This window comes from Felis catus, chromosome B2 (assembly GCF_018350175.1).
Source record: "Felis catus isolate Fca126 chromosome B2, F.catus_Fca126_mat1.0, whole genome shotgun sequence".
NCBI lineage: Eukaryota > Metazoa > Chordata > Mammalia > Carnivora > Felidae > Felis > Felis catus.
The window spans coordinates 64,317,278-64,333,360 of record NC_058372.1 but is presented as its reverse complement, the minus strand read 5'-3'; the positions used below and the strand labels follow the sequence as shown (position 1 = coordinate 64,333,360).

Here is a 16,083-nt window from a genome sequence, read left to right as displayed (position 1 = left end):
AACTAGAAAACAATGTATGTGTGTAGTTCTGTGCCACTTTATTAGATGTATAGATTCATGTAAGCACCACTGCAATTAAAATAGAGACTATTACATCATCACAAAGATCTCACTCTTTGTGGTCTTACTCACCCCCTCTTCTCTCCACCATCTCTAATTCCTGACAGTCACTAGTCTGCTCATTATAATTGTGTCATTTCAAAAACATTCTATAAAGTATTATTTTTTTAAACTGATGAACATTTTAAAAGTTATTTCTCGGGGCACCTGGGTGGCTCCGTTGGTTGAGCAGCTGAATTTTGATTTTGACTCAGGTCATGATCCCACAGTCGTGGGATCAAGCCCCGTTTTGGGCTCTGCACTGAGCATGGAGCCTGCTTAAGATTGTCTCTCTCTTTCTCTCTCTCACTCTCTCCTCCACTTTCACACTCTGTCTCTCCCTCTAAAATAAAAAGTAAGTACATAAATAAAAGTCATATCTCATTTGTTAATTAGAACACTCAAACTCTGGGATATCTCAAACAATGTTTGAGATCATTGTAAACAATGATTAGTATACAAATTTGTTTTGGGATACCATTTTCAATCATTTTTTGTTTAATCTACATATGTGTTAAATTTTTAAGGTATCTTAAAGGATGAAGACTTTCTTGATGAACAGCATCAGCATTTTCTGTTGATAATAGCAACTGGCAAATAAAGACTATAATGACACTGCTGTGCAGTGTGACTCTTCAAGTAGGCCCTGGATTTGGTCTAAGACTTGCTTAATTATGGTGAGCTTTTTGGTTGTTTCATTCTGGGAGTTGGGATTTGATATAAATACAGATGTGGCCAACTTTCATTTAAAAATCCTTGAACTTCCATGCAGAACAACATGGTCATTCACTGTATTAAGCTTATATGGGTGTGCATTATGTAGGAGAATTTTACAGAAGATAAATTCCTATAAGATGTATTCATTGCTGAATAGACATTTTCCAAAGAAGACATGCAGATGGCTGATAGACACATGAAAAGATGCTCAACATCACTAATCATCAAGGAAATGTAAATTAAAGCCACAATGAGATCTTATCTTACACTTGTCAGAATGGCTAAAATCAAAAACACAAGGAATGACAAATATTGGTGAGGATGTGGAGAAAAAGGAACCTCTTCATGCACCGTTGGTGGGAATGCAAATTGATACAACAACCACTGTGGAAAACAGTATGGAGATTCCTCAAAGAATTAAAAATAGAATTACTATATGATTCGGTAATTCCACTACTGAGTATTTATACCTAAAGACAATGAAAACACTAATTCAAAAAGATGTCTGCACCCCTTTGTTTATCACAGCATTGTTTACAATAGCCAAGATATTTAAACAACCCAAGTGTTCATCCATAGATGAATGGATAAAAGAGATGTGAGATATATATACAATGGAATATTACTCAGTTACAAAAAAGGAATGAAATGTTGCCATTTGCAACAACATGGATGTTCCTAGAGAGTATAATATTAAGTGAAAGAAGTCAATCAGAAAAAGATAAATACCATATTATTTCACTCATGTGTGGAATTTAAGAAACAAAACATACAAAAATACAAAAAAAAAAAAAAAAAAAAAAACAGACTCTTAAATACATGGAACAAACTGGTGGTTGCCAGAGGGGAGGTAGGAGGGAGGAATGGGTGAAATAAATAAAGGGGACTAAGAGTACACTTACCTTGATGAGCACTCAGAAATGTATAGAATTATTGAATCATCATACTGTACACCTGAAGCTAATATAACACTGTATTTTAATTATACTTCAGCAAAACATATTTTCATTGCTATCTTAATTAGAAATAATCTTTTTATGCTCATCTTATGTGATGATTCCTCCCTGTTCAGTCTATCAGGTCACAATCTATGTAAGGAGCAGATAGGCAACCAGTTGTCCAATGGAATGTCATCCAGTGTAACAAGGAGGAAAAAACACTAAGGTAAAAGAAAAGTGCCAATACATGCTTATAAAGAGCTAATAGAAAGTGTGTGATGTTACCTACACTGGTGATACCAAAATGAAACAATGGTAACTATTATAAAAAATAACGTGTAAATTTTATTCTTTGATTAACCATACTAGGTTAGGGGGTAGAAAGACAGGGAATGAAGACTTTCTGAAAAAAAGTCTACTGAAAGAAATTACTTGACCCATTTATCTGAAATCAAAACTAAGAATCCTGAGTTTTACAAGATCATCAAATGTTCAGCTACATTTTAGGGTAGGTGTGTATTACTGTTTAACAGATAAAGAATATGGCTTATAGTCTACCCATAACTTGTTACATACCTTAAAACATACCACTTTAAGAGTCATCAATTTAGGGGGAAGATTTGAATGGCATCAAGACTCTGTTTCAGTCCTGCCCTACACCACATCTTTAAGTTCACTAAGATAAAAATATTGTTGGACTTACGATTAATGTTTTTAAAGAAAGCAAGAGGACAGAGTCTTACGGTACTTGAATCAAGGCTCCAGTAAAATCTCAGTAAGCCCAGTAAGCCAAAAGGATGGGCAAGGCTGGATATAATGAAAATGAATTGGTACAAATGTAGAAGTCCAGCCTTGGGGATTAGACAGCTACCTGTACAAGGACCTCGTAGGGACCTGTGGCTTGTCATCAGCAAATGTGGAAAAAGACTCGAGGCTTGTCCTAACCACTACTTTTGCAACTCACAGAGTGGCATGATGGTAAAACAAAACAAAACAAATCACTATATATACAATGACATTTTATTAATATATGATATGTCCAGAAGAGGAGAACGCATTGTCCTATTTTATGTTGGTCAGACTTTCCAAGTAGTTCTGTGTTTATTTCTATAGAGATATAAGTAAAGTAGGACATGTCTAAAACAATGTGGCCATTTGGTAAAGGAGATTCAAAGATGTTTTGTTGAAGAGTAGGAAGGATTTCTGACTTCCAACAATAAAGCACCAGAATTAAAATAGGGGTTTAGATTTGAACCTTGTTGACCTCAAGGCATAACCTTAACCAAAGTTAAAGACACACAGAAGTAGAATTCAACACACCACAAGAAAAAACTTTTTAGCCATTTTACAGAATCCAAATATTTGGAGGCAATGGGTTCATTATTGCTGGAGATACTCAAGCAGAAATTTCAGTAGCCACAATGGGTGTGTGTGTTATAGCAATGATCTAAGCAACAGAAATGTTACAAAATCTTCAACCCTGAGAGTTTATTAAATGTGTATCAACAATTCCCAGGTGTACCACTTAACCAATTTCTTAGGTATCACTTCTCTGGGCCTCAGTTTCCTCCTATTCAACGGACAGAGAGGTGATAGTACTCACAGAACTGTTAGAGAGATTAAATGAGGTTGAAGAACAATAGCAGTGACTTGATTCCAAATCTCCTCATGACATTCCCAAAATAACCTTACAATCAACAAGAAGAACAAATAAAACTACACAGGATCTATGACTTAAACATTGTTAGGGAACAGAAAACACTGCAACTTTCAAGTCACTTATGAGAAAAAAAAATCTGACAAAGCTCCCAATACCTGCAAACCATCTCAGTGAACCTGTATGCATAGAGAGGTGGGGTGAGGGGCCAATAGGGGAAGTGAGACCTACAATAAATTATCAAACACACATTGGGATTTGGTAATTCACAGACCTGGCTACAGGGAAGGGGCTTGAAAGTGGTCAAGGCTTAAAGTAGCACCCTCAGAGAGGCAGTGGTTCTTAGGGAGGATTGTAGAGAGAGAAAAGAGATTGTACTCCTTGGATAAGAGGTGATGGAGGGAAAGAAAAGGAGAAAATTGAAGGTCTTTCTGGGTAAGATTTGTTGATTGTATCAATGTCAATATTATGATTGTAATAATTGTGCTATAGGTTTCCAAGATGCTACCAGTAAGGAAAACTGCAGAAAGAATTAATGGGATCTCTTTGTGTTATCTTTCACAATTTCATGTTACTCTTCAATTATCTCAAAATAAGTTTTATTTTAAAAACTTATTCTATTTTCATAAGGTAAAAAATGGACAACATGAAACCATATTGTTTAGAAATTTATATTTAGGTGGTAAAACTAAAGAAAAGAAACTAATTGTTATAAGTGTCAGTAGAGTGGTTTCCTCTAAAATGGGAGAAAGAAGCTGTCACTGGAAAAAAGTTTGAGGTGAAAGTGTTTCCTAACTTCATGATTGTTACACTCTGCATAGGCTTTAAAATACTCTATTAAGTTCTCCATTTATGTTTTTTAAGAAATTTACAAGAAAAGGTACAGACCACAGACCTCCAGGCCATATTTGTAAACCACACTGTTCTAGGACACAAAGAAAACTTTGATAGTTTCCATAACATGAAATACTAAAACTGATTTGACCACAATGCATTAAAACTGGAAAATAAAACTAAACAAAAAATGAAAGACATCTCACTTGGAAATTAAAGATTTTTCATGAAGTAATTCTTGGGTGAAATGGGAATAAAACAAAATTAATGTATTTCTGAAAAAATAGCAATAATAAAAACACTATATACCAGAAATTATGGAATGTACTTAAAGCAATGTAAATTATTTGTAACCCTATATACCAAGATCAATAAAAATGAAAGAATAAAAATAATTAAATTCCCAACTCAAAACACTGAACAAGGAACAAAATAAGTAAATCAAATGAAATTAGAAGATGGGATTATTTGAGTTAAAATCAGAAATTAATGAAATAGAGAATGGAAAAACAGTAGGTCAAATTAATAAAAATCCTGGTTCATTAGAAAAATAAACAAAAATAGACAAACCACTAGCTAATTTAATCAAGAAAAGAAGGAGAAATCACAAATATACAAAATGAGTAATTATAACTTGGGGATAATTATGATCCAAAAGAAAAAATTTTAAGTCATTTGCCCTTATGCAAATCAACTCAAAAGCCTAGAGGAAATGGATAAATTTTTAAGCAAATATAGTGTACCAAAACTGATCCCAGTAAATGTAGAAAATTTAGACCAGTTTTCACAAAATTGGGAACAAATTTCTAGCTACCCCACATGATAGCATCAAGCCCAGATGATCATACAGGAGAATTCTATCAAACCTTTAGAGACCAGACAATCCTAATGATACATAAATTGTCTCAGACAATAAGAAGTCAAGAATGACTTTTGACTTCTTTTTATGAAGCCACATATAACATGGGTATCTAAACCTGATAAACATAGTACAAAAACCTGTAGATCAATATAATTTATGAGACTGATATAAAAATTTTTAAATAAAGTACTACTGAACTGACTCTAACAACACATTAAAAAATTAATACACAAGAATCAAATAAGGTTTATACTAAATGTAAAAATGCTTAATATTAGATGACAAATTAATTTACCATTGTAATGTCTATGGGTAAAAATGATATGAATTTCTTTATATGTGTTGAAGAATGACTTTAGCAAAATTAAGTATTCATTCCTCATAAAAACTATCAGGAAAATAGTAAGGAATGGCTATTTCCTTACTTAACAGGGAAACATTAGAGGGATTCCCACTGAGGTCAGTAACAAAGCTAGCAAGCCCACTCCACTGGTATCTAGCATTGTCTGAAGGTAATAGTCAATACAATCAGATGGGAGAAAACAACCAGAGGTACAGGAGTAATAAATAAATCTACCTCTGTTTGCAGATTACATGATACTATACATGGAAAATCCTAGAGAATCAAAGATAAAATGAATTCAAACAATAAAATAATAAGAGAGCATGATATAAACCTAACAGGTAAAAATCAGTAGCATTCATATACACAAATAGTAACCAGCTAGAAAATATAATGAATGCACAAAACCATTTACAATGGCAACAAGAAATATAAAATAGGAACAAATTTCACAAGAAATGCTCAAAATCTATATGAAAAAATCCATTAAAGTACTTCTGTAAGACACAGAAACAGGCTTAAAAGACTGGAAAGACATCTCTTTTTTTTATGTTTTATTTTATTTTTTGAGAGACAGAGCACAAGCTGGGGAAGGGCAGAAAAAGAAAGAGACACAGAATCAGAAGCAGGCTCCAGGCTCTGAGCTGTCAGCACAGAGCCCAATGCGGGGTTTGAACCCACGAACGCAAGATCATGACCTGAGCAAAAGTCGTACACTCAACTGACTGAGCCACCCAGGAGCCTGACATCTCTTATTCTTTATTAGCAAATCTCAACATCATCAAGATGTCAATTCTAAGTTAATTTTCAAATGTAATCTGATCCCAATAAAAATTCCAATGGGCTTTTTTATAGAGCTAGATAAGTTGGCCTTAAAATTCATATGCAAAATAAACACACAGGGTCAGAGAGGTGTGGAGAGATGGAGCAAAGGAGAAGTGAGGTAGAGGGGTAGTGTGAGAGATTCAAAACATGAGAATGGTTGACTAGGCATTGCTGCCCTTGAAGACAGAGAAAGGGGGTTGTTGGCCAAGGAATGGAGGCAGAGCTTAGAAGCTGAGAACAACCACCAGCCTATAGCCAGCAAGAAGACGAAAACATCATTTGCACAACCACATGCAACTAAATTCTGTTAACAAAATGAAAGATCTTGAAAGCTAATTCATCCTCAGAGCCTCCAAAAAAGAAGCAGACTCAAGGACACCATGATTTCAACTTTATGAAATCAGAGCAGAGAGCCAGCCAAGAGAACCCAACATATCACCTATAGAAACATACAAAGATTGAAATGAAGAAAACAACAAAGTCTTCCAGTGAACATGAATAAATGTGGTGTGTTCTGGATAAAAAAAGAATTGTTAAGTTACATGGAAGTTCATCTATTTTTAAAACGTGAGAATAGTCAAGAAAAATTTTAAAGAGTATATTGAGAGAGACTTGCTTTGCCAGGATATTGAAAAATTTTCAAAGCTACAATAATTAAAATGGATAGTACTGTCTCTGGAATAGACAAATACATCACTGAAACAGAAAAAGAAAGCCTACATACAAAATTATGTCTATGATAAAGATCACTATAAATGAATAGATAAAGAATAAATTATTCTTTAATTAGTGCTAGGACAACTGGTTAACAGAAAAAGAGTTAGATCTTCACCTCATACTGTACAGCAAAATAAATTGTAGCTGGATTAAAAAGTTAAACATTTTTTAGGTCAAATAGGTGAATATTTAAATAATCTGAAGATGAGAGAAAATCTTCTAAGCATTACAGGAATTTTCAAAATCCACAATACAAAGGACTGATATAAATAAAGATAATTAAAACCTTATGTATCAAAATATGCCAAACCAAATATGGAAACACATAATAGTTGGGAGGAAATATATGCAAAACTTATGACAGTGAGAGGATTAATAGACATAATATGTGAGACACTCTTAAATAATTAAACAAAGACTTTAATAGAAAAAATGGGAAAATATATCAAATGAAAATTCACAAAAGACATTAAACTGACTGATAAAATGCTTAAAAGTTTCAACAGCAAGAATAATCACAAAGCTTTCTAAAATGAAATTTCTTTAGCATTGAGGGCAATCTCTTCTGATTGAAAAGTTAAGCCTTCATGAAATGGTCCATTGGCTTTTCATAGACACATAGAATTTAGTGTCTAATTTGGTGTGATACATTTTTTAAGCTGCATTCTCATTATTTTCTTTTACTTTTATTTTTTGAATGCTTTTTTTTTAAAGCCTTGGACTGTGTCAATAGAGTGTAAAATTCTGTTGATCAACTAAAATATGTGGTGTGAGTTTGAGATTACAAAATATCTTCCACAATTAATGAGAGAATCGTTCTCTTTTTGAAGGAACTTTATGGGGAATATAATTTTTTAAATGCTAATTTATGCCAGAAACAAAAGAAAATGTACTATGATGATAAACATAAATTCTATAGGATCCAAATTTTTTTTTTCTTAGACAGAGAAAGCTTGCGTGCATGCATTGGGGGAGGGGCAGAGGGAGAAAGAGAATCTTAAGTGGCTCCATGCCCAGCACTGAGCCTGACACAGGGTTCAATCTCACCACCATGAAATCATGACCTGAGTTGAAATCAAGAGTTAAACACTTAACTGACTGGGCCATCCAGGCGCCCCTTTTCTCTGCCTTTTTTAAAAATAGGATCTGAATTTTTAAGGCATAATAGATCTTCATGGAACACTGGGGTCAACAGATATGATTTCTTGAATCACAGACTCGAAGCAGGTGAAAATTGATCATAGTTTTACTTACTCTAATTTAAAGTAGCATGCTTTACCACGATAAAATAGGGCTGGTTTAATCTTCTCTGGTTTCTTTTAGGGGGCATGTCAGTATAGAAATAATCCCAAGGCAGAAACAGTGGACTACAATTGTCTTGAGTTAGTTTTGGAACCATAAATACATACAATAGAGGATTCTACTCATTCAAAGAGTGATGAGATAAAAGATTGTTTTCAACTGTAAAGTCCAGAAGAAGCTACCAGAACACGATGATGGCATGGTTTTCTTTCCCCCTTGGTGGGATGGATTTTTGATGAGAGATGAAAAGAAGAATGAGAAGATACTAGGAACCAGGCAATAAAATTAACTTCTTTTCAAGGCTGTATTAAACTGAAATAATTTTCTTATATACTCAACTCATAAAGAGAAGGAATAAAATGGCTATCATTCTTCCATTTACAAAAGCATTTCCCATAATCCAAGTTAAGTATGATTCATTAATAATAATATAGTGAAAGTGACCTTTATGTTGATTAAAATTTTAGTTTTATTAAAAAATAAAAATGAAAAATAAAAAACACAAAGATGGCTAGGAAATTACTGAATAGGAAGATCTGTAGGGTGGCGGGTGGCAGTGGGGGTTGGGGGACAAGAGAAAGAACTGCAACCAGCTATAAAAATGTGCTACAGTTATTAAACGGTATGGTATCGGCACAAGAAGAAGCCATCAGACCAATCAAAAAGAATAAAACTTCCAGAAAGTGATCCAATTACATATACAAATCTAGTTTATGATAAAAGAGGTATCTCAAATCACTGGAGCAAAGATGCTCTGTTTAACATATAGCATAGGGATGACTGGATAGCCACTTGGAAGAAGGTAAAAGCAGATCATTTTCATCACACCCAAGAATAAACTCCAAAGGGATCAGAGATATAAATATAAAAATAAAAGTATACAAGTACCAAAAGAAAACGTAAGTGAATTCTTCTAAAGTGTGTGTATAAGGAAAGGCTTTCTAGCTATGATCTAAAGTCCCAGATACAGTAAAAGAGGACGTTAGTAAATTTGACTATTTACTAGTTAAAACTAATAAAATGTTTTGCATGGCAAAAACATTAACAAAGTCAAAGACATCTGACAAACTGGGAAAAAATATTCACAGCATGTCACAGATAAAGGGTTAAATGCCTAATTGATTAAGAATTTTTTTAATTGAGGAAAAAATCCAGTAGAAATCTATTTTCACCAGTCAGATTGACAAAATTCAAAAGCTTGACAATATACTCTGTTGATGAGGTGGTGGAAAAATAGGCACTGCCGTATATTGCTGATCAACATGAAAAATAGTGTGACCGCTAAGAAGGGGAATTTGATACCATCTAACCAACTCTATGCAACAAAACCAGTTCACAACACAGAATTCCCTCTATGAATATTTCCTGAACATCTACCTCCAACAATATGAAAAACACAAATGCACAAAGTTATTCACAGAGTAGTATTTGTCATTGTCAAGCAGAGGAGATTGGTTGAATAAATGATGGTATGTACACACAATGGAGTACTATGCAACTATGAAACACAACACAATGGAGTACTATGCAACTGTGAAATACAATTAGGAGGAGATCTATGTGCTGGTATGGAATGATTTCCAGAAGATATTACTAGTGAAAAAAGAAAAATACATAAAAAAGTATCTAGTGAGCTAATTTTTGTGTAAAAATAAGGGGGAAACTTTCAAATTCACACAATGGCTTATCATTACAAAAAGGAACACAAGAAGCACAAACCTGAAGACAATGTAATTGGTTGTCTACAAGGGGTTGCAGAAACTGTGTAGAAGGAATACAAGAAGCAGTGAAGCATCTCAGATTATACCCTTTTGTATTGTTTGACTTTCAAAATCATATTAATATTCTACATATTCAAAAAATTAAATTAAGTCAAGAATACAAAGAAACTGTTAAAACTGAAAGCAAACTGAAACACACGAGCCTACTTGTATTTCACATGTATACTATAGCCACACTTAAGGAAGGGAGACAGGGAAGGAGGGAGAGGAACACAGTATTTGACCATATACCCTTGTCTTGGGGTACATGGGGAGTGAGACTACAAATAAATCCCAAACTCTTCTTAGTACGTTGTTTATTCTAATGTCATGGGAAAAGCAATTCTGAAACTATTTTAGATGTACTAAATAAAGGATCGAACAAATGATTAAATGGCTTGATGTTCTTGGAAGACAAGAAATAACTCATTGGGAGTGTATTAGAACCGGAGGTATTGGTGTAAACTCATGATTTTAGAAAATATTTATATGAAGCTTATGTGCACATATATGTACATCCACATGTGTATATGTATGGGTGTCTGTATACTGGTATGCCGGTATATACATACATGTGCATATGCATCCTAGTTCTCTTCACTGTAAAGGGCCAAAGAGCAAAGGCCAGAGTAGCAACAAGCAAACCTAGCACCCAGACCTCGGTCCCACTAAAAGAAACCAAGGCTTCTAGGAGAAATGGCTGATTCTAGGACTGGAACAGGGTAGCTTAATTCCTAAAAAGATAGGCTGCCTCTGGCATCCAGCACTTGTTCTCCTCTTCAAATCCTATGAATCTGTACACATGTTCTGCTATCTACTGTTGACATGACTCTTAGTCAATCTTTCTTGACTGCCATAAAGTTTATTATGTTCCTCAGGTCTTTAAAGAACTTCCACCAATTCCAAATTGTCACTTATTTTTATCCTGTGTTCCTGCAACATTCCCTTAAAGGCCATATAAAACTCATTTTTAATTTGCATCATGATAAGCTTCTCTTATTTGCAACTGGTTCCACCTTTCTACTTCCATAAGTTGTATGACATTATAAGTCTAAAAGGTTTGCCAAAACACAAATGTCAGAAAAATTGGGCACAACTAATTAAATGACACACATGGCAGAAGCCATGCGTTCAGTATAGTGTGTTAAAAATAAAAACAAACAGACAACAAACCTCATTGGCTGAGAGGATTTGCAGTGTGGACATGCTATAAAACTCGGCTAAGACTACCTACCCTACAGGCTCACTGGCTGACAATACAACTGTTCTCAGAACACAGGGGAAAATATGGCAGAGACCAACTGCATCATAATAAATGAGACCTTTATCATTTTCCACGTGTCCACCTAACATTTTTATTACCAGTAGCATTCACTTGGAGACTACAGCTTATGTCAGTATGTCCATAATAGGGTTCCCTCGCCCGGGGGCTAACCTACCTGAGGAAGGGCCACTAGGCAAAGGAGGCCCTCTCACCTAGAACTGCTGATGCAGAGACCGGCCTTCCATCTACCTTGAGATGGTCTGAGCTCTGATCCAGACCTGGTGACCTTTCAGAAGCAGGAGCAGAACAGTCACCAAACAGGCAGGCCATGCCTCTTCCCTTGGAGTAAGAATCCGTGAGGGTGAGGAAGGGAAACAGAAAACTATTCTTCCCAGGGCTTCAGAAAAGGTGGGAGTGCCTAACTGACGAACCCAAGAAGAACCTGTGTGTTATGGCAAATTTCTAGTTCTGTAGTTTGTTAAGTGTGAGTTCACTATTCTTTTGCAGGCCTTGCTTGCTTCTGCTCCTCACTGCTAAGCCATTTCCCCTTTTTTTCGTTATCTGCTTTTTACAGCTGCTTCTGCTGACTAATTTTGGCGCACAGGAGAGGTTCAAATGACTGTGTTATAAGTCTAAGGCTCATCCAATATTAATCTTAGTTATATGCACCATATTGCCCCCAGTTTGATTGTTTGCTTAATTTGCTTTTCTCTGGATGAAAAGGGAAGGGAAACTCAAACATTACAGAGAGACAATAGATTTTCTTCTTTTCTCTCTCTATCCGTAAACTGGCTAATACAGTACTTTCAAGTGGATTATGGAAAGGATTAGAAGTGCAGGGTTAAAAGACAAATAGAAGTGGTTTCTATTGTCAGCCTCTGAAATTCGATGAACAGACTGAAAGTTCAGTTGAGGTCTATGAAAATATTAGCAGATGCCAAAAGGCCAGCAGCCAGGATTTGTGTCTTTGTGCAAGAACTGAATAGTTACCAACAGCTAGAAAATTTTAATAACCATGGAAGTGATGGAATAGTCGGTCCTATAAAAAAGAGAGTGAGAAAGAGAGAAATTTTCTGCAGTGATTAGATTTATGAACTCCTAAAAGAATGGTCTCTACAGATTCTAAGCCCCTAAGCATGTAGATAACTGAAATATTAAGACTTGGAGATAAAATTTCTTTATTTTTTTAATGATGCTGTTAGTAATAGCAGTTGAAATGAATCTGACCTAACTTGAGATCTTGTAGTGAAGGGAACTAGTATGCATAATTATTAGTCAAAATTTAAGTTTGCAATAAGCTTCAAAAGTTGTATTTTTAGGTTATTCAGAATATTAATCACACAACATCTTAACAAGATGGAGATTCTTTTCTCAGTGGTAAACTTAGATAATTACATGAATAAAATCATGATTGGCCCTCCTTAATGATTTTGTGCTTCTGAACATTTAAATTGGAAACATATTTATTTGATTCATCTTTTTAAAAAAGATATTAGTCAACATAGTAAAAAATTTAGGCTACATAAATGTCAAAAGTTGAAAGTGTTCTTTATAAACAAGAATTTGCATTTTTAATATAAAACATAAGTGACAAAAACATGATTAAGACAAATATTTGGGATTTTATTTGCAGATCAAATTACAAAATGTGTAAATGTTTACTTAATGATAATTTCCTTTGTTATAATTAGAATCCATAGTTTTAATTTAGTTTTATCAGAATGAATTTATTGCTTTTATTTCTATAAGGACAACTTTTCTATTAAATCAAGTATCTTAACTGATATTTGACTGTAGTGACAGAAAAGAAACAGGAGAGGGCACTTTAGCTCTCTAACAAAATAAAACCATTCCTAAGCCCTTTTATAAATCAGTAAAACGATGAGAGGATTTGAAATATCTGGCAAAGGTTAAACAAAAATGTGAAGCAAGTTCCTCTGCTTCCCATAGCTTAATAAAAGATATCTCAGGTAAATGGCAGTTTCTTTCTTTAATCATTCCATAAATCCACTGGGTAACATGAAAAACAAGTGTTCTCAGATCTGCAAATATGTGGATCCATCATTTCAAGAACACTTCATTTAAAAAAATCTCACGCTTATTTGGAAATTGCCTGATCTATTGAGTGTATTATATTTAAATAAGTAAATTTTCATAATCCAGGATTTTTGAGAAGATGGAGTTCTCTAACTATTAAGAAGTAGCGATATGAACACTGTATATGTCTTATATCTTGGTTTGATGCTTACTAATAATTAGCCTGTGCCATTAGTCATGTTTTTAGTCAGTTTCCTCAAAAATTATCTTTAGCAGCAGCAGCAGCACCTCAAGGAAAGGCTCTTGCTTTCAAGTAGCTTCTACTTTATTGTGGTTGAAAAGGTAATATTAATATATGAAATAACAAACAATAGAGAAGATAACACACAATGAAATCTAAATGGTGTTATTCGATGTGTAAATAATGCCAGACAAGTTATTGTAATTCCCTGGGCCTCAGTTTTTACATTTTATGAGGTTCTGGACTTGATGAACTGACTGAAACATTGACTGACATCCATTCTTACTCTGTATATTATTCTATAAGATTTTATTATCTAGTGCCCAAGCCCTCAATACATTTACTGTGGTTCTTAACCATGAGATTTTAAAGGCCCACTTGAAAATCTTACAGAAGATATGGAGCTTATCCCCCTGAAAAAAGCTCTAATATATTTCTTACTCAAAATGAGTAAGATTCATTTCAAGAGGTTCAGGGGCCTTCAGAAATCAATCTATAGACTTCCTAGTGGGTTGTTTAGCCTAACAAATTCCTAACTGCAGCAAGAATCTCTGATAGAGGCACACATTATATAGTTCTTACATACATTGGGGGTTATTCCTAGAAATTGCATATGGTGGTGTTGAGTCAAGAGGGGTGATGAGGTTGCAGAGTAAGGTATGACACGACAAGCAATTTGGAACTTTATCCCATAAGTAACAAGAGGCATACTAGAAAGTTTAAACACACAAGTGGAAGGTATGCATTTTAAATAGCAAAATCAGAGAATAAAATGTAAAATAAACAGAAGAAGAAAGACAGGAAGCAAGGAGATCGTTAGTTTGTAGCACAACAAACTGGGTGAGGCATAGTGAAAGCCTGTTTAAAAATCTTTCCAAAATTAGGGATTTAGGGATGTTCCATTTTCTAAGATAGGCCTACTTTGATTCTGTATAATAAAAAATGGGACAGAAGTTTTCAAACACCAAGGGACATTTTGAAACTGGACAAAGATTTGTTCTCCAGTTCCATTTATTTTCTACTCAGGACAAGTAGATACTAGCGGCCTTGTGGAATACCCTAGATGGAGTACTGCAACAGTCCAAGCAGCCTAGGATCCACCAAGGAGGTATGGCATACTCCTCCTAAAAAGGCAGACCTGGAGGGCTTTGCTTCCCATTCACATCAGGGGCAGTGGCAGGTGCTCTGTCCCTTTTCATTATATCCCTTAGGGCAGAAGTGGCTGGCAGAAATCATGGGCTACTCATAATGTTATTTGAGGCCAGACCAATGAGGAACTATCTCTCCATTCTGTAGTAGCCAAAAACAATAAGCAATCAAAATTTCTGGATGGGGACATTTCTCAGACAACCATATTTTAATGAAAAAGTGTGTGTGTGTGTGTGTGTGTGTGTAGATTGTCTTCTAAGGAATTTGCACACAGATCCTGCTATTGCCATATATTGCCAAATCCCACTTGTTTTCTATAAGAAAAGGAAAATATAATTAATTAAATGTTGAGGATTGGATACAGAAATGTTCTCATTCTTATAAAGGGGAATTTGGCCAAAAGCCCCCAAGAATCGGGGCAGAAACAAAACAGAGTCAGTGGCATTGGAGAAAATAGATTAGATTCAACCATCAGTGTATTGACTGTATTCAGAATTCAGTATTTAGTTAGATGTGGGAAGTGAAAGCAATGGTTCCAAAGTCTCTATACAACAAAACCCACACACCTCATTCAAGGCACTTCACAGTCCAGCCCAATTCACTGTCCAGTCTCCTGCTCCCACTTAGTCTGCATTCAGTGACATCAGACTGCTAAACAAACCGCACACCTTGTTGTGTCTGTGAGTTTGTGCACATTGTTACCTTGGCCGAGAATGCCCTCTTCATGACTCTCCATCTGATGAAATCCTATCCCACAAATCTCAGCCCCAAAGCCACCTTCTGTGTTAAGCCCTTGTTAAGGTCCTCTGCCCACTTCCTGAAAAAAAAATCACCCCTTTCTCTGGGCCACCTACACACCATCCCTGTGTGCAATGATTTATGGGAGTGAGTATCTTTCACATCTTTCTTTTCCACTGCATTGTGAGCTCTTCAAAGAAGGAGCCTGGTCTAATTCCTTTTGTTTCCCAAGCTTCCAGCACGATGTCGGCACATGACACAGAATTGATCAGTATTTCTTAAAGAAAGGGAGAGAGAAAAAGGAATTCCAGTTAAAAGGCTATTATAGTAATCCAGACAGCCTCTTATAAGCCTAATTATGAAAAATGGCATTGGGAATGGAAATTCATAATTATGAAAAAAATAGATTCAAGTAGCCAAGTGATTAAATGTAGAGAATGAGAGAGAAGGATTCGAAGATGATTCTGACCAAGTTTTCTGGCCCAAGAGACGGAAAGAACAAAAAGAGATGATATTGAAAACATAGGGAGAATAAGAAGGGGACAGAAAATGAATTACTGTTTCAGAACGTGATATGCAGAGGAACATCCATTTTAAGAT

The 16,083-nt window shown here is 35.0% G+C and overlaps 1 long non-coding RNA gene across 2 annotated transcripts in view; it reads left to right on the top strand.

Moving 5' to 3' along the window:
* Window positions 1-346: 346 nt before the first annotated feature.
* Window positions 347-16,083, top strand: part of LOC123385425 — a 31,950-nt gene continuing 16,213 nt past the window's right edge. The window contains exons 1-2 of one of the 2 annotated variants that reach the window (XR_006597894.1): window positions 347-776; window positions 1,889-1,980. This is a non-coding gene — a long non-coding RNA (uncharacterized LOC123385425). Of the gene's footprint in view, window positions 777-1,888; window positions 15,143-16,083 lie in introns of those variants that run through there. The other variant, XR_006597893.1, reaches the window with a different exon arrangement.